Below are 22,676 nucleotides of genomic sequence, written 5' to 3'. Positions count from 1 at the left end.
TTTCTAATGTGTGTCCTGTTTATGCTCCTTCGTCCTTCTTCAGCAACCCTCTCCATTAGGGACTAACCTTCATAAATCATACATTGGGCAAACACACTATGGGGGCAAAAGGTCCAGGTTAATCTGATATTCCTCCATTCTCCTGTTGCTCCCCTGTGATTCAAATAAATAACAATCCTCATTCAAAGAATAAAAAAAACCTTCAATTACCTTTCGTTGACTTGAAAAGTTGGGAGAGATTATGTGTGTAGACACAACGTGAGGCAATAGATCCTGAGCAGAACCCTCAACCAGAAGTCGGAGGATGCACGACTTACCCCGAAAGCTAATGGAGTGCTACAAAGGAATAGTGATGAGAGCAGACCATATTGCATTGACTTTTTTACCTCATAAGACTTATATCAAAATAATTTATACACACAGCTAAATAGGTGTGTACATGGGTGCTGTTTTACAAAGGGTCCCTCTGTGGTCCAGTGAGTGCCGTGGTCTTATACGATGGGTGGTGTATAGGTATTTCTCACAGACTGTGTCCTATATTAGTTTCTTTAGACATGCATACATACTTCACTGAAATACCATTCTTGAATTCACATGTACTGGTTCATCAAAGCAGAACAGACCCAGCTACAACGGCTGTAAAATCAGCTTTTCTTATTTGAGAAACTGAAAAATGTATACAGTGCCGGCCCAACTATTCCCCATCTAACAATTGTGTCTGCTCGCTCTCTGTCTTAAAGATCGACACAGACTATGCTGCTGTCAGCAATCAGGTCAACAGAGCCCATCTTCTACTTCTGTTCACAGCTCTCTCTAACAATCATCTGGCTGCACTCCACAAGGTCAGACCATATATGAGTATATGCATGAAAACATGCATGTATGTATGGACAGATGAATTATTAAAACCCATGTAATAATTCAATCTCGTAGCTGTGATTTAGGCGTGTATTGTTTGCTGATGTGTGTGTAATATTTCAAACTGGTTCCAGCTCTGTTTCACTCCTGTTAGTAAGTACAGTTTTGCTTTGGCCTCCATTTTACCTCCTGCTGTTGGCCTTTTGCTTGACTGCTGGTTTCCACTGTGTGAGGGTAATCAAGCTCTGCTGGCTTGGCCTTGGCCCTATTGTTCTGTACTGATGGGTGCCAGAGTGGTACACAAACCCTTGCATGACCCGAGGTCACAGCCTTGAGAATATCCATCTTCACCTGTACTGCATGTGTGAAAACACAATGAAGTTTACACACTGAAATCCAAATTCTGTGTATGGAGGGCCTGCTATGTTGTTTGGCCACTTATTGACTCATTGACTTTGTGGATGAGAAAGTATGAGGCCATTTGTGCAGACTGTATCAAGTAAAGATCCGTGGGGTGATCCTAATTCACTTAACACATGCATTCCTTTGCTAACAAAATAAATGCAACAATTTGGAATGTTTCTTATTTAATCTGAAATAGTCTGCCCTTTTATCAGCACAACACACAAAACTCACAACCCATCATTTCCTGGTCATCCTCTCCAGCCTAAGAACAAAGTGCCAAGAAATGCAATGTGCAATAAATAACAAAGAGTAAAAAAAAAAAAAAAAAAAAAAAATAGGCAGGATGACTGAGGACAAAAACTGGGCTCAAGTAGAAATGATCTGGCAGGGGCATTAATGATGTCCAATCCCTACACAGGTTCTGTGGGCAGATTCTGATGGAGGGGACAAGCATGATTTATGAAAATGACAGTCCTGAGAGAATGGTGATGGGCCTTGCCAGAAGCTGAATGGGTGGCTTGAAAGTGTGTTTGAATCCACGTTCATGTTTGTGTTTGCAGTACTGACCCCGCAACTTGGACAGGATTGTAAATGGGAATAGACTGAGGTTTGACCAGATAAACACACATCAATTCGCACACAAAAAGCATGCACTCATTCAAACCGACATAGGAAGAAAAAGTTATGCATTTCCTGAACCTCGAAGCAGTGGGTTGGGTACATTGGATTCAGTTATTATTTCCAGGGCAGTCAGCTTTGATCTCCTTCTCATGTCTGCATTGGGGTTGTCTCATCTCTAATAACCACAGATACATTTCCTCTCCTCTTCCCTGTTAGCTAGATAAATAGGATTTCAAATTGTCTGGTGCTACCCCATCAGAAGAAAAACATGATCTATGAAATATCTTCCCGTGAAAAACCCATACTGAGGGATTATCTTCTCATCACAGAGACAGCACAGCTAACAGATAAGGGTGAGAGAGGTGATCTGTACTGAAAGTGGAACACAGTGTGTGTGTGTGTGTGTGTGTGTGTGTGTGTGTGTGTGTGTGTGTGTGTGTGTGTGTGTGTGTGTGTGTGTGTGTGTGTGTGTGTGTGTGTGTGTGTGTGTGTGTGTGTGTGTGTGAGGAAGGTGGATACAAGTGTGTATGTATGTGCTTTGCTGTGTCTTTGTGTACATGTAAATAGAAAAATATCAAAATACATTTGCTGAGAAAAAGAGAAAAACGCAATACCGATCTGATTTCCTCCATTGATGTCCCAAACCGAATAGGAGCTCCCCTTCTAATCAAGTATAATTGGCTGGCAGTGTAAATCACTGAGGACTCAGGAAACAAAAACTGTTTCTTCTAATATCCACACTATTACTTTGTCTCCATCGAGAGACTGCAGCCCATTCAATAGTAGTAGAAATACCTATTCATCAAGGCATCTGTATCCGGGCCCTGCCTAATAACAGATGGAGAGATCTTTAACAGCCCATAAATGAAGGCTCCAAAGTCCAGAGAAAGCACTTGCATCAGCACAGCAACAGCTAAACGAACTCTCTCCTAGGTCAGGCTTGACTGCTCCAACAAAGCAAGATTAATTTGCCTGTTGAATTGAGGCTGATGCCCCAGCCATGGCATGCTGCCTAGCTGATGGTGAGGTGCGGTGGTGCCTCCCATGCACCAGGAACATTGGTAAAATGTCAACAGTGCAGCATTACATGGAAAAGCAGGAAAAAGTAGCATCCAAGGCTTTAAGACAGAAGACAAGAGCATGCATTTCTTTACTTGGCAGAGAAAATATAAAAGTTCCTACAACAGACCAGACATTCATTTAATTGAAAGATAAATGGATAGTCAATGAGGTGGAAGGCCATAAGGATAATATCTGCAACTCAAAATGCAAAACACATCTATGGTACACAGCAACAAGAAATATGTAGGGAGTAATGACAACTAAAACAAGTCTAGCTCTGTTCCAGTGCTACATACAGGGGGCAGTTTAGATTCCAAAGAGTAAAATAGGAATATTACTATTTGGATTCATGGTTAATCCATTAGCAAAATATTAACCAGAGAGATATTGAAAATACAATATCCTTGAACTATATAAATGTTACCATTAAAAATTAAACCAGAGTATCATTCAACAGACTAAAAAACAGGCATACAGGGAACATAATATATGACCTTGGGTGAATTAATTAAATATTTCACCTGTGCAAACTATGAAATGAAAAACAGCCAGTGAGACTCTGCTCTGGAGTGGGAGAATTAGTCAGAGAGGATCAAATGAAAGAAGAAATGTAATCATTTCAGTAACAGCTACTTGCCCCTTTACAGACACACGAAGACGGTGTGTACCTGTGTGTCAGTGTGTGTCCAAACATGTGTCTGTGAGCTGAACTATCTGAGGCACTATGAAGCTGCACCTTTTCAAGCATAGGCCATGACAGTGCTGCCTTCCTTTTCTGCCCCCCCCCCCCCCCACACACACACACACACACACACACACACACACACTCTGACAGGTGTGACCTTTCGGCTGTGCTGGTAGCGGCCACTCTCGCCCCCAGACAGTAGGCCTGGATTAGTCACCATCTCTGAGGATTGTGGCGCCTTGCACGAATGCGCATGTGAGGCCCAAGCTCTCTCCAGCATGGCCAAAGGGCCTGCTATGAAAAATAGAACACCTAATGCCTGGAGATAGAGACATTCATCAAAGACCAGGGCCCCTGCCTGCCTGATTTGTGTGCTGCCTCCCCTACCTATTCTCTATTCAGTACTGAGATGCAGAAACAACTCACTTATTGCAGAGTCATAAAAGAGAGATGGGGAGTTTTATTATTATTGCTATAAGAATATAATAGTATTTCTGGACCCTTTCCCTCAAAGAGTCTCTTACTTTTTTTTTTTTACAGCATCTCATGCTTCAAGTGATCTCATGTTTAGAAGGAAATAAGGATATCGCGGTCTCATGAGAATAGACATCAACAGATGGATGCGCGTGGAGCTTCTTCACCACTCGATTCAACACAGCGGGTTGCCTCCGTTGGCCACCTTTTGAATGAGAATTGCAGGAAGACCATTGAGAATATCAGGAGAAGGCCAAAAATATCTTGGGAAATGGTAGCCATGCCAACTAACACCAAGCAGCCAGACCAGTTAACCTCTGCAGCGAACTGCTAAACCCTGGGGTATCGCTTGGTAATGACATTTCTTCCTCTATGTCTTAGCTCCATCTCTGCATTCCTCTCTGTTGATCCAGGCAGCTCACAGAGGAATACGATGGCTGAGGACGCTGCCCAATGTGTGTTCGCGCCAAAATATGACGGGACACGTGGAGAGACTGCTTTTCTCTTACTTTATTCACATTCCACTTTACCAACGAGGGGTTAGCATGAAACTAAGAAAGGGGAGGCTATTGAAAATATTAAAGCATATAGATTCTGTTGCCTGAAAGACATGGTAATGTGAGGTAAAAGAGTTCATGCGTAGAGATCAGGAAAAATGATTTGCGTGTCTAACTCATGCATGCGGTATACCTTCTAAAATGCTTACCATTTAAATCTCTGAATTGTTACTGCAATCAACAGGCTCAAGTTGTACTCTTCTTATGGAACAGAAGTAAGGGGCTCAAAAAGCTATGTCGACTAGCAATGGCCCAAAAGATTGGGTGTCTTTTAGTGGGTGAAGGTGATTTTCACACAGGGCTTGTACATAACAAACACAGCAGACTATGCCAAAGGCTAGCCAGCAGGATTTCAGATGCACACACACACACACACACACACACCATATTTCTCAGTAACACCAGCTCCAGGTGCTTCATGGGGCCACTGCATTCCTTCATCCCTCCAACTATCTCCCTATAACTCTGTCTCTCTGATGCTCATCTTTTCTCTCTGAAAACCTCTGGTTTCAATGTGAGAGCTCCTGCTGTCATACATCACTCTTCAAAGGACAACAGGAAAAACAAACAAAAAATCTAAACGAGGCAATACTCAAACAATAGTTCAGTAATGTAACAATCCAGAGTAAAACCTTCCTTCCTATTGTTGTGTATAGTAAACAACCTATGAAAAGGAGCAGTGCAAGTGTAAAAGTACCGTTTCACTAATAAGTGCCGACACACTGCAGTGCTGTTTCATGTACCCAAATGTGTCTGTTTGCTCAAGTGACTGAACATTGCATCAGGCATGCAGATTGTGTGTGTGTGTGTGCCTTTGTGTGTGGCTGTGAATGTGTGTGTGTGTGTGTGTGTGTGTGTGTGTGTGTGTGTGTGTGTGTGTGTGTGTGTGTGTGTGTGTGTGTGTGTGTGTGTGTGTGTGTGTGTGTGTGTGTGTGTGTGTGTGTGTGTGTGTGTTCGCTGCCAATGCCAAGGGCCTCTCAGACGTGGGGGGTAAAATGCTCTTTAAGAATGGGATTTAGTAACACATAGGCAGCTCTGGTATGGCAGCTTCAAAGCGGAGGAAGGCGGAAATTCCTTCTGTGTATGTGTGTCTCTGTGCTTGTGTGCACATGTGAGTGTGTGATGTACGTTTCCTCATGGATAAACCTATTGGCACTCCAAAGTAAGTTCATTTCAAGAGCTTCGTATGGTAGGAACACCGCACACATCACCATGAAGAAAAAAAAAACATGCTCGAACGATTTCTGATGTTAGAAAATGTATGTCAGACGAGGGAACCAGACAACAAAGCATGATAAGAGGGACAGAAAGGGCGAGGTTTGGTGGATGACTAGGAGAGGAGTCTTCAGTGGAAGTAATAGGGAGGCATCTTCAGCTCTATTGAACTGATAATTTCAACAAATACAGACTCTGTCTCCAAAAAACAGCATGAGGGAGTGCTGTACCAGGATGCATGACAGATTCTCTCTAATGAAATAAGTACGCAAAAAATGCAGGAGGATTTCTCCAGGTGAGTGCTTTTCAGCATCTCACCAATTCATACGCTCGCACACATCCATAGAACACACTTGTGTATGCATACACACACATAAACACAATACATATAGTTCTGCATTATATATTACTTTGTACGTGTCTTGATTTCTTCGCATGCAAGGAGACAGAGGTAGTCATGTATGTTTTCCAGTGGTATCCCTTGCGACACACATACAGCATCTCTCCAACAAAACCTTCCAGATGAGTAGCACAAGCTACTGGTATCTGATTTAGAATCATGCCAGTGTGTAATAGAACATGAACATATTACTTGCCCCAGAATCACTCAGCGTTTCATCTCATTCCATTTGGTTTAGCTGACCGTAACTCTGTCTGGTTCCACCACCCCTGCCAGCCTCCACAGACTGATATGCCTCCTCCAAGGGAATGATGAGTAGGCAAAGATTGCTCAAACTTCTGCTCAAAGGATACTCTCTGCCAGACAGACAGTCACCCAGCCAGCCAAGTTAAAAGATTTATAATTTGATCTGAAAATTAGTTATCTAAATTTGTCTGGTGACAGGGACAGAATTTTATGATTTTTCCCGTACAGACAGCTTTTCTGGGCTGCCTGAAGACTGACAAGGATAAAAGTGAAATGAAGGAGCATGCCTAGTTGCCAACTATAAAATTCCATCAGCCAAAGAACTCTACTCTCCGGGCCCTTGCCCAATGGGCAACAGGAGATGGAGAAAGAGAAAGAGATACAGAGAGAGCGCTATGAAAATGAAACAGATGGGGAACAGAAGAGGATTTACGATGGGTGAGGGTTACTTTTTAACCCCAATATTTGCTAAGAGGAAAACGGGTGGTGAAATTATATTACAGGGGCCGCGATCAATAACCACAAATATTAAATACGCCCTGAGTCCTACTACCTATACACATGGCTTTATGTAGAGCAACACCATTTAGAGCTAACATTAGCTGGTGTAGTGATGACAGACGTGTTCCTGATGCAATCATGGGCTACTGAGCTTCATGGCCCTGCCTTAACTTCATCTTTCATGGGTCACTAGCGAGATACTATAAACCAAAGCACAGAGTCAATGCTAATGAGAGAAGACATATTCCAAGTGGGGCTGGTGACAGCGAGTGTATCAGCAGCCGTTTCCCACCACTATCTGCCTATCAGTGGGTGAGCAAGGCCATGCTGGAGATTAGGTTTCAAGAGAAATGTGGTGAGTGAGTATGACTTGCCTGTCACTGCATCTACAAACACCTCACAGAGTTGTCACAATAATGGAATTTTTGTTTGGAGAGATGGTGGTAGCAGTGGGAGCAGAGCACAGAGATAAACAAGAATATAGGCTCAGTTGTCAGAGCCGATGTGAATAGTGACACTAGATTATCAAATCTAATTCTACATCAGGGAAAAAAAAAAAAAAACAGCACTACAATTTGTGTGGATACCATGATCAGACGGTGATTATGCAACCTCAATATTACAGGATTTTTTATTTGACCTCACTCCAAACACGCCTGCTGTAAAACCAATACCAGAATAAATTTGTAAACGCTCAACATCCAAAACAGGAGACAAGGGCTCAAAACAGCTATTCTAAACACTGAGCTGCATCTATTTTCACTTTCTTATCCATATTTAATTGTAAATTAAGAAACACTTAATATTGATCGGGTTTAATCACTTCAAAAAAGCAAATCCATAGTATAATGGAGACTAATCGTTTTACTCTGTACCTCTCCAGGAGCCCTGTAGCTTTGCTTCCGATTTTCAAGCTACTCAATGGAATATTTTTGCCTAACATGTGCAAGTGCAAGACTTGGATGATTAACATGCAAAAAGGTGCATTCAACTTGCTATGCATCAGTGACAGCAATAATGTCCCTCCGTGGACGCGAAATCCCCAGGGTTTAATCACCTAAATACAAAGACTCCAAAGGAGGAGAGCATCCTCATTCTGAGCAGGAGTAACATTAGCTCAGTCAGGCTAAGACAAGCATCACATTCATGGACCAACAATGGAATCAAGCACTGTGGTAAATTGGCCTGTATAAGCCCCATAAACCATTTCAGATAATGCGCAACTGGTTAGTGGGCAGACATAATGAGGTTTATCGCATTGTAAATGCACACAATTGGGCCCGTTTGGTAAAATACAACAAATGCACATGGGCACTGGGGTGTGAACCTCTTTAAGCATCTGTAAGAATTGTGGGAGCAGTGAGGTCGATGTGTGCTTTAGCTAAAAAGCTATCATTATCCAACAAGAAAGAAGATTTAAAAAGCTGAAGTAATTTATCATCAAGTGCATACCTCAATCAAAAGTCAAGGACCCTGCCATCCTTTCTCCACTCTTCTTGCTTCGAATCTACAACATTTGGCATTTTTAATGATGGCTTCCTCAATCCCCAGGATCTGAGAGAGCTTTACTCTGTTTTCCCCTGGTGAGGGCTCAGTGCCGCCATGAGTGAAGTGAATGCTGCTTCCCAAGTGGCATGCAGAGAATGCAACCGGACTCCTTAATGGAGACACCCACGCTGAAACAATGACGTAATTGACAAATATCCTATCTTTTTCATCTTGGGTTGTGTTTGATGACAGTAACTACCAGAGGGAAAAAAAAAAAAAAAAAAAACAATACGATAGCACATAAACAAGTGTGTGAATAATAATGTCGCACTTAGCAAGATCCCTGTCCTGGCAACACGATCAGAAACATCCAGGCCAATTAATTAGAGAACGGGACTTGACCTTCAAGGTGCATCCACTGCAGTTGTTTGTTGATAGAAAACAAGGACAGATTTGCTCATTTGAGATTAGAGGAACAGGGGGTAGAATTAATGGCTGCTTAATACTGGATGGCATTAGGATGCATTTATTTAAAGACGGACAAAAAAACAGCAGAATAAACCAGACGACGGGCATAAGGAGAACAGACTTTTTCGGAAACAGGGAAGCCAATAAATTTACAGTTTAGACCCCAACTCACTTGAAAGTGAGGCTTATGGGAAATGTTACTCAAGCCACATTATTTAAAAAAACGAACCATACTTATTCACACAACCTGCCGCCGATTCATTGGAGTCAACTGCATTTGTGAGCTCTGTCTGTCAAACACACTTTAATAATGGCAGCATTAACTGACAATGATATAAGACGAAAAACTAAAGGTAGCCATATTACTTAAGTGATATGGAAATGGTTTGGTTTTGCAAAGTCCGATGTCAAACAGACCACCGAGCCGAGTGACGTTTGTAAAAACTCAAACTACAAGTGGCAACTCCACAAACCAGTTCCAGCACCTGTGATAAAAGTACACAGTTGAACGGGAACTATCTATCTCAAAAGCTGGCTCTCGTCCCGATTAAAAAATCAGATAAAAAGCAGCTAACATTAGCTTTCCATTGACATCCCCATATGACAAGACAGATGGAAGGAAAACTGACTTGTTGACATTTTATTTCAGTAGAGACGTCATACCCGACTTTTCACCGAGTTTATTATAGTGGCCCTGCTGGTCCAAGTATTTTTCTTTATAATATGTACAATATAAAGGAAAACAGCCTTGCAATGGGTGCTTTTGTTTCGCTGAAATTTTCCATGTAGCTTTAGTTACTGAGGACAAGCTTATAGTTATGATTACGGAAATATTTTTTGAATCATTGTTAGCTTATCAGGCATAATGGCTATTACTAACAATGTGTCACACTTTCTTACTGCACTGGTACATTGGCCACTCGCGTATTGTTCAATACGGCACTGACCCACTTGGCAATATATTTTACAAAATAATCTACTATGGTCCGATCGGGAAAAACAAAAAAAGGACACTATATGAAAACATGTAAAAACATTTAGACTGGCCTAAATAACGTGTGCAAAGCATTTATTTAGTATGGTCTGATTTGTGAGCAGTATCTCTTTGCCCTCCCAAATCATACTTACAACAATTAAATATAATATTGGCTGACTATTAAAGTGAGAAAAAATCAACCTGGCTATTCGGAGACACTTCCAGCTCTGTATTCTATTAAAAACTAATATGTAAGAAACACAAAAACATTTTACATCAATTCAACCACTGCTGCTACACGGATATTCTATTTTCGAGGCGAGGAGTAGCTCAGTGGAGGTGTCAAAGAAAGAACTCCAGTTTCATAGATAATTGTGACATGTAGGCTCAAACCTCTTAAGTTTAAAATGAATGTTTTCGTGCATCTTGATTAACTTTGACAGCACTTAGAAACTCATTTTGTAAGCCATTGATTTTTATGCCAGCATAGAGGTAAAATGAAACCTTCAAATGCTTCCACATTAATATAAGGGATCAATCAGTTGCATCTCCCATGCTCAGCTACGTATGCTGTATGTTTGAACAAATTCATGGACAGCGGGAAGCAAATCAATACTTTCAGCAATGAGAAAGGATGCAGCACATTCCAGCTTTTACTCATCACTGTTTCATCTAAACACACAAACTGTCCACATACAACATCATGAAAGGAAAAGAGCTCTGCCAAAATTCAACAGCCATTCTGGTGCCTGTTTTATTCCACTGCACATATTGTCTCCATGTGTGAATACTGTATGTGTCTGCAAATCCATTTGTATGTGTTTGTACTTACACACATTCAGACTTGAGTGTGGTTATGTGTACTGTGTGCATTTGAAATGATGACAGGTGGTGGGAGGGTAGTAGATCTTTGGAGACTTGTCACAGTGTTCCGGTTTATGAGCCAATGACAGGAGACACACACCCATCCACATCAAAGTTTATTACAGTTCATCACCTCCCCACCTGCAGTGTAATGACATTTAGCCAATCCTATAAAAATCCCAGGAAACCTGTGGGTATAAATCAATGCCTTTCCACCTTTCCAGCTGCTGCTCACATCCATTATTAAAGCTTCCACATCATATCTGATAGCGTATGAGCGTGCTCTTATAACAAACATGTGTACGGCTATGTATTCATGCCTGTCTTCCCCCAAATTTGGCTTGGGAGACCAAATGAACAGATATTAATAGACAGGAATAGCACACACTGACACATCCAAACACACAAACAACATACCATACTGTAGCAAGTCCCCCAGCCCCGTGGAAAAAAGGATCAGTGTGTATCTCTGCTGACAAGCAGTTTACATAAAATCCCATTCGTTTCATCTAGCAGCCCTGGTAAGTGTATGGTCTGTTGCAACCTGGTGGAGGGCTGCACCAGCTCCACCTGTCTGGGACTGGGTTTTATCCGTTTTGGGTTGTTTTTTTCTCCCCACATCTGGCAATCACATGTTTCCATTGCCCTGACACGTATCTAAATGCCCAATCAGATACCGATTTAATGTTTAGATAGATCTGAAAAGACGCCGTAATTAGAGAGGCATGTTTGTTTCCGTGTTATGGCATGTGTGCAAGCTTCCCTGTGTACCTGCATACAAGCATGTGTGAATATGTGAGCTTGTGCGTGGCTACTATATGAAAAAAGGATTCTGGTGTGTGGCTCTCAATGCAGTCAGTGACTACCCTCTGCAGGCAGGCTGAGTGAACATCAGCTCGGAGCAACAGAGCCAGGGAGACATGGGAGGAATGGGAGGAAGAGAATCAGAGTACAGTAGGGATTTAAATGTGGCTGTACAATCACGTTCCAAATATTTTAAAAAGCCTCTTCCCAAATGATAGTTTTCAGTTTATTTATGATTATTAACAGTCATTTATCACCAGCATTTACTGCGATGCTGGATGACTGCTTGCACGACTTTCCAAAGTACACATTTTTAAAACCGTTTGCCATTGATGAGCTCCGTGCTGCTTTTTACTACTACTTACTAAAAACCATTATTTATAATGAGTCATTAAGGCACAAACTACATTATGAAAGGGGGAAACGTGTTTTCATAGCCTTTTGAGACATATTTATGTTGTTAAAGGGAAAATTGTTTTCCTGTGCCAATCTGAGTCTCAAGTACAGTTCATTAAGGTCATTTCTTACATTCAACACATTCTGATGTTAATGTTAGCGCCTTCAAAGTATAATAGAAATCTCAGAAAAACGATGATATCTTTCATCATAATTGATTCCAAACTAAAGAATGGAAAGTGACAAAGGTTCAGTGGTGGTTATGTTGGTCTCGATGGTAACAGAATACACATTTCAAGTGATGTAACCAAATTCCATCTTCATTCATTTGGTGAAGTTTAGGGCTGTTTTGATACCGAACTGCTCCATGTGACTATCTATCTCAGAACACAATGTATGTTCTTCATCTCATCCATGAAAGGAATAGCTTCATTTCCAACAGAACGACTATGAATAACCATGACTGACATCATCAACAAACCAGAAAGCTAATCTATCAATACCATTGATATGGTATGTGCACAGCCACGCTGTTCATTTCCATCTCTGCGAAAGATGGGAGGTACAACAAGCTCTATTCCCAATAGGTTGAACAATAGCAACTGAAGAACCTTATTGCTGCACATCAAAAACATTGCACCACATGAGTCTTTGAATGAGCTGTTGAAAGAAAACAGCCAGTTTCCTGTCAAGGTGAACATCCTGAAATGATTATCATTATTTACTGCACTGGCATACTGCAGAAGAGAGTGAGTTGGAGAAAGATAGTGTTTAAAAGGTGAAGTATATTTCCTGGCATGGTGCGGAGCTGCATCTTGATTTTCTCTGTCGGTGCAAACTGTACAAGGAAAATTGTTTTTGGCGAGCAAAGAGATGAAAAACATGATGATTTTAGAGGCTGTAGTGTTTCCTATGAGAACATCTTTTAATTTCTTCTCTGTGAGACACACACACACACACACACACACACTCTCTCCCCCACCCTCACTCCCTTTCCTCGCAGTCTGACTTTCTAGTCCACTGCCCTGGCTCTTAACACATGTTAAGTACGGAGGTCAGCTGGATGCTAGTCTCGCTGTTCTGTTATAAAGAAGAATCAGCTTATTAAAAAGTGAGCTCTAGAGGAAGCATCCATGCTCCACCTCCCCCTGCACACAACCACTTTACTAAGCTAATTAGCTACTTGGGCCGGTAGCTGGTGTCAATGGGGGAAACAACATATTTCACCCTGTCAGCCTCTACTGGTGACCTCGGATGAACTTTTGATACACTATAAAAGTAGATGCCCGGAGATGTCAATGCTGCCCAGTGAATTCAGCTCATCTTTATAAATAACTACAAGCCGGTGTCATTAATTAGCTTAAAGGTCTCTAATTCTCCAAAATAAGGTGAACTGTTTTCCCTAGTACATTTATGTCTGCGTACAAAGTTGTGTTTTGTGATGAACTCACATGAACTCTGTCGCCGTTTGTTTTTGGTCTGTGGAGTGAGCTGCACAGTACCATGAATGAGCTCCAACCGCCTTGATCCAGTCATTTCAGGATCACACCTTTGCACTGATGAGTACAATAATTTGACATGCAAATAGCAATTACTGTAGATTCACTTCAGTTGACATTCAACAGCTCCGGCTTTTCATCCACGTAGTTTTCTGTAATCACCTGAGAGGATCCTGTCTTTGCTAGAAATGAAGAGCTGCGAAAATGAAAAAATAAAAGGCTCAGAAGGTTGCTGGATGTTTTCAGTGCGTCTCCTTAAACCATCACTGACTGATTGCTTCCCCGTGCTGCCTTCTGGCACAGCAGCCTGGATCTTTGATTAGAAGAGACTCCCCCATAATCACAAGTGTATGATTATGGCATTAGGCCGGATTCTTCACATCAGAATTTGCAATCAAGAAATTGGCGTCAGGGATCGATACAGTGCAGCACCTCATCTGATGGCAGAGAGGGGAGTGGAGATTGTGTGTGGGAGGAGGAGGCTTAGGATCAATTAGGAAGCGGCTGCCACGTCCAGACATTACTTTTAATCTTCTAATGCATCTGAGCAAAGACGTGGGGCCCGGCATTTGTTGGCTTCTAAGGAGAAGGAATCGATCCTTTCTGCACATCTTGACGCCAGTTCGTCTTGGGCCGTTTCAACAGCATTTAAGACATAATGAAAGCAGAGAGCCTAAATCCGCTTACACTCCCTAAGTGAAGAAACTGTATTTGGTGTCACACTCTAGGTGAGGCTGAAACATCTTAATCCTTTGAAATAGTTTCTAATACATTTGAATACCTGGTTAATCTCTCAGATGTACTGTAGACTACTGTAGTGCTGCAGGCTTGCCTACTGTGTTGACATCGCGTTTCATCATACTGATATTCCAAGCGTATAAAGGGGAGTAAGAGGTCTCGTTTGACCTGAAGAGTAACATAACCGACAGTCTCTGATAACAGAAACAGATGGGAAACTTTTCCTACTTTTCTTTTTACAATGAAGTCAATTACTGAGCCATTGATACACTGACAAATTATTACACTGTGGATAATATTGTTTCATTGGATAATTTAAAATGTCTTGAACAGATTTATGCTGCAATTGTGATGAAAATAATACAGGGAACTTGGTGTGTAGCATGCGGTCCTTATCAGTGTAGTCCATGCGGAGTGTGTGGCTCATTCAATTAATCAGGCATCATTTCAACCAGCAGGCTTGGTGACAGGGGACCCAATCACTAGTGAAAAAAGCTATTGCCGACATTCCCACTCCATGTCCTCTGCACTAATGCACTGTGGCAACCTTCTAACTAGCCAATTCCAGACTCGAACCCCCACGGTTTACACAGTCCCTCAGCTTCCTCCCAGTCCCCATCACTTCGCTTTCATTAGACCCCACACCTCTATCAAAGGGAGAACGGAGGAAAGCTGCAGCTCCATCTTATGTCAGAAAACTTGCCTCCAAGGAATAGGAAAGTGGGGGAGAGAGCCCAGACTGAGCGGAGGGAAAAAGAGACAGAGGAAGAGTGATGAGGGAGAAGGAAGAACCCAAAGCCTGCCTAAGCATTAGATTTCTGAGGGACTTAAGCCAGAGCGGTAAAGCTGAATCATTTTGTGTGCACACAGGTGTGCGAGTGAACGTGCCCACATCTGTGCACATGGGTGAGTTCACAATGGATGGACAAAACAAACTCTCCATCAAGACTACACAAAACTGGCAAATCATAAGTTTAATGCCTATTAATACCCCGTGTTTGGAGCTTCAAAAGAGGTCTGATAATCACAACTTTAATAACTGAATTTCTGAAGCAAAGCGAGGCAATTACCTGAACTGCAGGCTCACACATAAAAACTGTAAAGCTGCCATGTGGCAGGAAAATCTGTCTTAAAAGCTATGACAATATAGTGTATTTAGAAAAAGATCACACGCAACAGCTGACAGAACAACAAACCAACAGCCTCTTTAAGACTGTCAGCCAACGTTAAGGTTTTCCTACTTGTCGACAGGTTGGAATTTGGGGGAAGCGAAAGGTTGCTTACCTGGCAATTTTTTGAACAACAATCACATATGATACCTGAACATGCTTTGTAATAAAAGGCAACTAACAATTATTTTGGTTATAAACTAATCAATGGAGAATTTTTACAATGTCAAAAGTCAATTAAAAATGCCCATCAAAGTGTCCAGAGCCTGGCATTTAAATGTATCAGTTTTGCAATACTTTTCTCATCCAAAACTCCATTGATCATTAGATAGTTTTTACACTTCAACAATGCTGAAGGCAGCCATCATGTGAATCGTCAAGGATAGTTTTAGATGAAAACTCTTCTTATAATAACTGAATTTTCCAATCTGATGCTGCCCACCAAAGGATGATCTTACCAATAATAACATGGGCTTTTAAAACTAAATTGCATAACCTACTTAATAACCACAAAAATCAAGAAATGGAGGTTTTGTTTTGCAGATTATTGAGTGATTTTAAATAATTGTTTAAATAAAATATAGAAAAATAACCCATTTATGGTAACGTTTTCCACATTTTTCCATCGACAAACACTTCAGGGACTGAATGATAGCACAAGCAAATCTTTCCTAAAGGGATAATGTTCCTATACACTTTGATAGCTAAAGATATTCTTATGCTCTTGGTCTATACTGAGTTTGTGTGGGCACTCGACAGTGAAAGGAAAACTAATCCTGCTGACAGACTCTAAACCTGACCTGAACGGTGACCCCAAACAGTAGCAGCCCATGTAGAGAAAGATGGACAAGCTGGCAGGCTGCCCGAGCTTGCCAACATCTCCTCGTTTCCAAGCACACTCAAGGACTGACAACGCATTAAAGATGCTGCTGAGCATCTGAGACCAGTATCACAGAACCACCGCCCCCACACACGTCTTAGAAGAAAGGATATTCTGTCCTGCAGAGAGAGAAAGTTATAACTCAAAGATCCTCAACGGGGTGATGATTAAAAAGGTGGAGCGAAACAGAAAATGAGTAAAGGAAATTGGCAAATGTTCACAGAGACCATGTAACTGGTGTGGGGGTGTGGGGGTGTGTGGGGGTGGGTGGGTGGGTGTAACAGAGACAGAGAGGGACAATAAAAGAGACAGAATTATGGTTATGAAAGCAGGACAAAGAAAAAAAGATTGGGCACAAAAAGTGAGAAAGGGGTGCACTGACTCAGATGTTTTATATCTTGTTGGAAAGCAGACTGTAAAACTCCAATCAGATGCCAAACAAAAAACATTGTTTACACCTGTTTGCATCTGTAAAAACTCTGGCAAAAGAAATTAAACAACAATAATAAACACGTATTTGTTGGAATGTTTTAAGCCAAAAGAATACACGATACGTAACCTTCAGATTCCCTCTAATTTTAAATGTTAAACCTCCTCACAAAGTCTGTATGGTTTTCAGAAAGTTCACTTACAAGAAAGTGAGAGCAGCAGTAGAATGCACTGCAGCACTGCACCATACCAAGAGGTACCAAAACGTACACCATACTTGACATTTTAGTATACTTTACATCCATATTTAGAAATGGTGCTCGGTAGGAAGTGTGGGTTTTTAAAGAAAATAGAGGTGAAGGTGAGATATACGGTGTTTGAATCGTGCTGTGTGTCTAAACATAACGGTCTGGTACGGTTGTTAACTTGCGAGTTGAAAGTGTACAGGGGAAGATAGAAATAGGAGTCCCTGTGGGTCCCAGCCACTCCAATTTCAACCGTAGCGTCCCAATTAAGAGTTGCAGGGTAGAAGAGGTTCCTCTGCAAGGCTGGGAGAAAAAAAATGTTCACAGACCCCCATCTGAGAGAGACGACGAGGCAGCAGATTGCTCAGATTTAAATGATAATTTCTAGAGAAAAGATAAAAGCTCAATGCCAATTTATGATAAACTTTCCCGAAACTAACTTTCTGCTGCCAAAATAAGTACACAATATACTGACCAATATTCGTTTACAAGCCATTATGTTTCTCTGTTATGTATGTTTTTAATCTACATTACATCTATATCTACAGTCATCATAGAAATGTGTTATTTTTGAATAGAACAAAACTCTCTGGATGTAGGTTTGAAAATGATGGTTGAGTCTGACAATGGAGCACAAAAAACCCTCAACATAACAAAAGTTATTGATGGTGGCAGGTAGAATGTCATAATGAGCAAACTTGAAAGTAGAATAAACGGATTTTTCTTTAACTGAGATCCAAGGTTTGCATTATTGTGTGTATCCATTGTCACAAAGTACACTTCCTGATATCTGTTTCCACAAATAATATGACTAGCAGAAGATTTCTAAAACAGTATCTATTTAGTTTTGCCTCAGTTGAACTTCATTAGTTCTTCTAAACCTGGTTGTTCAATTAGGCCTTTCTATCACAGCAATTACATGATTATTTTCTTATATGTATTCATCCGTAAAAAGAAGCACTCATTAGGTTGTTACTGGCTTTCCGACCTATAAATGAAATGAATGAAACTGACAGCACAAATAGGCTGTGTTAGCACTGGGCCTAAAAAAAAGAAAGGAACTTCACAAAAGCGTATTGTTTTCATTTCATTTTCACTGATGAATATAATTGTAGACATTAAAAACTGAAGCCAGGAGTCGTTTTGTTCTAATTGCAGAGTTCCCAAGACAAACCATTGCTAAACATTTTGCTAACAAAAGGCTGAATCTGGGAAACATATATCATACTCTACACTGTTACAAATACTGTTTTATGGAAGAAATCTCTGTCATAAATCTTCATGTTGACAAACCAGCAGAAGTCACAAAATGTAGGTACAAATGAATTCTGTAAGAACAAACAAGACGATACTAAACATGTCATCTTCCACAGATGATCTAATACCCTCCAAGACCACATGTCATCTTGTTTTGATTTGCAATATATTTTCACAACAGCTAAAACTCAAGGAAACGAAAGTCTCATATCACACTATCAATATCACAGCGACATTGTCTCCCACGTCTGCAGCCTCCGAAGAAAAGAAAAAAAAAAAAAGAATGTACCCCACACTCCACAAAAATTTTACTGCGGTTAGTAATAAAATCTCTTCATTACTAGGCAGCTATGCTTTTTATCCAAAATGGTCATCAACATTTAAGATATTTATACCTTATGTTCAGTAAATGATTAGGAAGCACAGGGATCATTTGTTTTCTGACACTATATTAAGTTAGTGTCAACACAGAGGCTGTGGTAAATGCATGCTATTAAGCCACTGCCTTCCAAGTGATGCAACATAGGCACAATCGTCTTGCTTTAGATGTAACTTCACCATCGCCTGAGGAAGTCCCGCCTCTGCAATCTACAGGCAAACCATGCCAGCACATGGATGCAGGTGCATGCACACACAGATGTGCACTGACTACGCTTAACTGTCTGCCAACATATATTAGGGGGGAAAAAAGCAGTGTGTCGAGGGGGTGAAAGTGGCCGACCAGAAGATATGTGTGCATGCCTGACTTGATTTTCACCTACTGCCAACAACAGGGGCTGAAGTTAATGAGGTTGTTCCACAATCCTATCACTTCCAACCCTGGTGTCCTCTAACACTCTATATATTCTCATTTCCTACAGCGTCATCATGAAGTCTGCTGCTTGCCACATTTTTCTCTAGAAAGACAATGCCTCCACATATCTGGCAGTTGAAATCTGGGACATCCTTTGTTCATAAACACCGGCACTGAAGACAGAATGGACTGAAGCATGGCCGTGTGAAGTCACAGTGACATGGCACACATACACTAGGAATGTGTCACATCCAGTCAGGCAGCGTCCAATAGAATCAAAATAGGGAAAAAGTTGAAGATAAATGTGGCAATAATAAGAGCAAGATGTAGGCCATTATGATAATGTATATGTGCTTGCATCAAATGTCAGCATGGGAGCTGTCACTGTGAAGCCAGGTAGGTTGAATCATTGAATCTGACACTGACAACAAGTGACCCAGTGCTCAGTCTCACCACAAGGTCAAAGTGACAACATGGGTTGGAGAGAAATTTGAGGGAACATTTAATCCTGCTGGAAATCACAATTTGAGCAGCAGCTCATCTGCTGAACCACAACAACCCCAAATTATTGTGACTTCCACTTAAAATAAAATCACTTGAAAGAACTTAAAAGAAAATCAGCAGTTTTAAAGTGAAGCAAATTCATGGAAAGATTTGTCTTTGAAGGAGTTTTCAATATACAGTAGAACAGACAGCTCCTCTTCTGTCATACATGCTTACCTACCCCATGCAATTATTACTGTAGTAATACAATCTGTAAATTATTAAATTGGTGTTACAACGGCCTAACCTCATCCAATCATGGCAGTGTGATCTATAATTCAATGTGGGCTGCCAAGGTTCCCTTATTATTGCCAACACACTGCATTTCCAAATGAGCTCACAACTCACGATCAGTCACTATAGGAGTATGTTTCTCTCACTCTTTCTCTTCGTCTGTATAGTCTGTCTCTGTGACGTTGTCTTTCTGAACTTGATAACAGCACGTATTCCCAAATTCATGGCACACATTTATTACAGCTGTATGTGAAAACCATCATTAGCAGTTGTTCTTCACAATAAAAAACATTTTTAACTCTAAGAGGAAGTCAGTAATGGCATATCAGTGTTACTCAAAACGGCATGAGAGAGAGTGAGGGGAGTGAATGTTGCAAAAAAGCCTGTTTGATCATCTTCCTAATTACGTCTGTAACAATACCCAAGTTGTTTTGCACAGAATCAGCTAGAGAATATGCAAATAGGCACTGCTGCACTGCACTTGTATGCCTGAGCCTGGGCAGAAGAAAAAAAGTGCATTGTGGTGCTTTCTTGTTTTGAATTTCAAAAGGAAAGTGAAAAATGTCCAAGAATTCTCTTTATAGCCCCAGGCATTAATTCTGCATATTACAATCAATTATAGAGATCTGAATAGCAGATTTATCTATGGAGAGAACATCTGGAGAGGAGTACTTCAATAAGACTATTGTATCAAAAAGGACTCCTCTGTGGAAATGAAATGCTGCGCTGCAACCAAAGTCTGCAGGAGAAGAGAGACAGGGTTAGGGGTGCAATTAGGACAGAGGAGACAGCAGACAACTCCCTGATTGATGGTGTTGCATATTCAGGAACACACTGCTAACACGGGAGGACAGGCAGCCGTGAAGGGGCCCCGCATGCTCCCACATAAACATTTAAAAATACAAACATATACACTGCAACACACACTCAAGTAAGTGCATAAAATATGAACAAAGAAAAGTACAACAGAAATCTCATCTCTTCCCCAACTTCACTGAAGCAATTTCTTTGAAACACTAAACCACAAGTACTTAATACGATAGCAAAGAGAAATACACAGGGAGATTAAATATGGTGGATTTCAGGGAGCATATCTTGTCTCCTACTGTGCAATTCTCAAGGTTACATGTAATATAAATGTCTCAGCACAAGTATTACAACTAACACTTCTCTCAAAGCTTGACTTCTTCAATAACATAAGGATGGTATATGACAGGATTAGATTTCTGTGCTTTGTTCTTTTTTTTATTGGTTATCCTGACTACTTCCTCCAATTCTGTCTTATTTGCATACATCGCACCCCGCTGAGGAAGGCAATAATGCATGTGAAATTCATCTGTCTCTGTGTATGTGTTTATGTTCTCATTTAAAGACAAACACGTCACTGACAAAGACGGTATATGCTGTGCAGACCCTCGAGCACTCGTGTCCTCCAAGCTCTTCTGTTCAATAATTAAACTGAAACTTCAGCGCAGTGACCAGGTGGGGCCCATCTCTTATCTATCTATCTACCCATGAAGGTCCACAGAGACAAAGACATATGCATTAAGAAAAGCTTTTAACATGCCCGAGCCAAAGTGAGAGCTGAACCTTTGCCCAAAATGAAAAACCCGAGGTCTGAACAAGCCCCTCAGTTATTTTGAACGAAACTTAAAAGGCTGCAACCACAGCGAGGGAAACATGACTCTTTTCCCTTCACATGTCGTCTCTCCAGGGGCGCTGAAGCTACAGAGTACACCAAGTTCACAGAGAAGTGATGGAGTGCTTGTGAAATTCTGTAACACTGTCAAAGGACGGAGAGACCGAGAGAGAAACAAAAACAAAAGCTTCATGTGACCCAAAATGTAATTTGTAAGAATGTGCACAAACACGCAAGCATGTAAATCTGCGGCACACGTAGGAATTCAAACATGAGTAAAAATGGAAGCTTATAATTTGAATGCAAGGACTTATTTCAGGTGTACAGATTCTTTATGACCTTACAGACTCAGTTAAATGTTTATGAGACATCTCGGTTTAACCAATAACTCCTATGTAGAGTCAAGATTCCACTTGGATCCAACAGAACGGCTCCACAAGGAAAGACGAGACCAAAGGGGAGAGCAAACTGCAACGTCAGTACATCAGTTCACCTTTCATTACCTCAGCAACGCTTAAAAAGTTTATAGCCATACAAAAAGCCTAGTTCTTCTTAAACGCTACACGACAGTGGTTGTTAACAAAGAGCCAATAGAGTTGGTTTACTGTCAAACTAGTCGCTAAAAACACAATTACTTACACCTGCTCACTTACAGATTTGCCATTGCTAAATCAAAATCAGAAGCAAAGCCACCCACTTTGTGCGTGAAGTAATATGGGTTTGAATGGCAAGCAATAGGCGTACACAATTGCAAGTGCACCCAGAGAGACACCAACAGACACAGACACACACACACATTCTCACACAGGCATAGAGGCACAAACGAATACACAAATGCCACAGCCAGCTTGCCATCTCTCTGCGGACAGGAGGAACACTCCCGCCACATCATTTCAGAGTGCTTTTCATCACAGTGTGACAACATGTCAGCTCCAGTCCCCGTCACTACGCCACACTGCATTGATATTCACCAACTGTGCAGCAGCCTGGGACACAACACAACCATGCCAAAAATATGACACTGGAAGAATAACTCTCCTGCATTTACTTGCCCACGCACACACCCACGTGCTCACACAGAGACTGTTACACGCATGCACGTGTGTGCAATTTCACCCATTGTATGAATACAGCAAGCAAGTATCCACACAGCAGCACTGAGTTAAGTCTGTCATTCACATGCTGCTGGTTAAATGCACTTCAGCTCATTTATGTCCCCATCAGATTGAA

General features: G+C 41.2%; 1 protein-coding gene across 4 annotated transcripts in view; it reads right to left on the bottom strand.

Moving 5' to 3' along the window:
* The window catches only part of diaph2 (diaphanous-related formin 2), a 371,302-nt gene that overhangs the window by 288,260 nt on the left and 60,366 nt on the right, over positions 1 to 22,676 (bottom strand). The gene's annotated exons all lie outside the window — the stretch shown is intronic.

This window comes from Brachyistius frenatus, unplaced genomic scaffold (assembly GCF_029030835.1).
Source record: "Brachyistius frenatus isolate BFR_SWC_R1_liver_20210118 unplaced genomic scaffold, ASM2903083v1 Contig_17, whole genome shotgun sequence".
Classification (NCBI taxonomy): Eukaryota; Metazoa; Chordata; class Actinopteri; family Embiotocidae; genus Brachyistius; species Brachyistius frenatus.
Note: the sequence above shows the minus strand (reverse complement) of the source record. Positions and strands in the feature narration are given on the sequence as shown.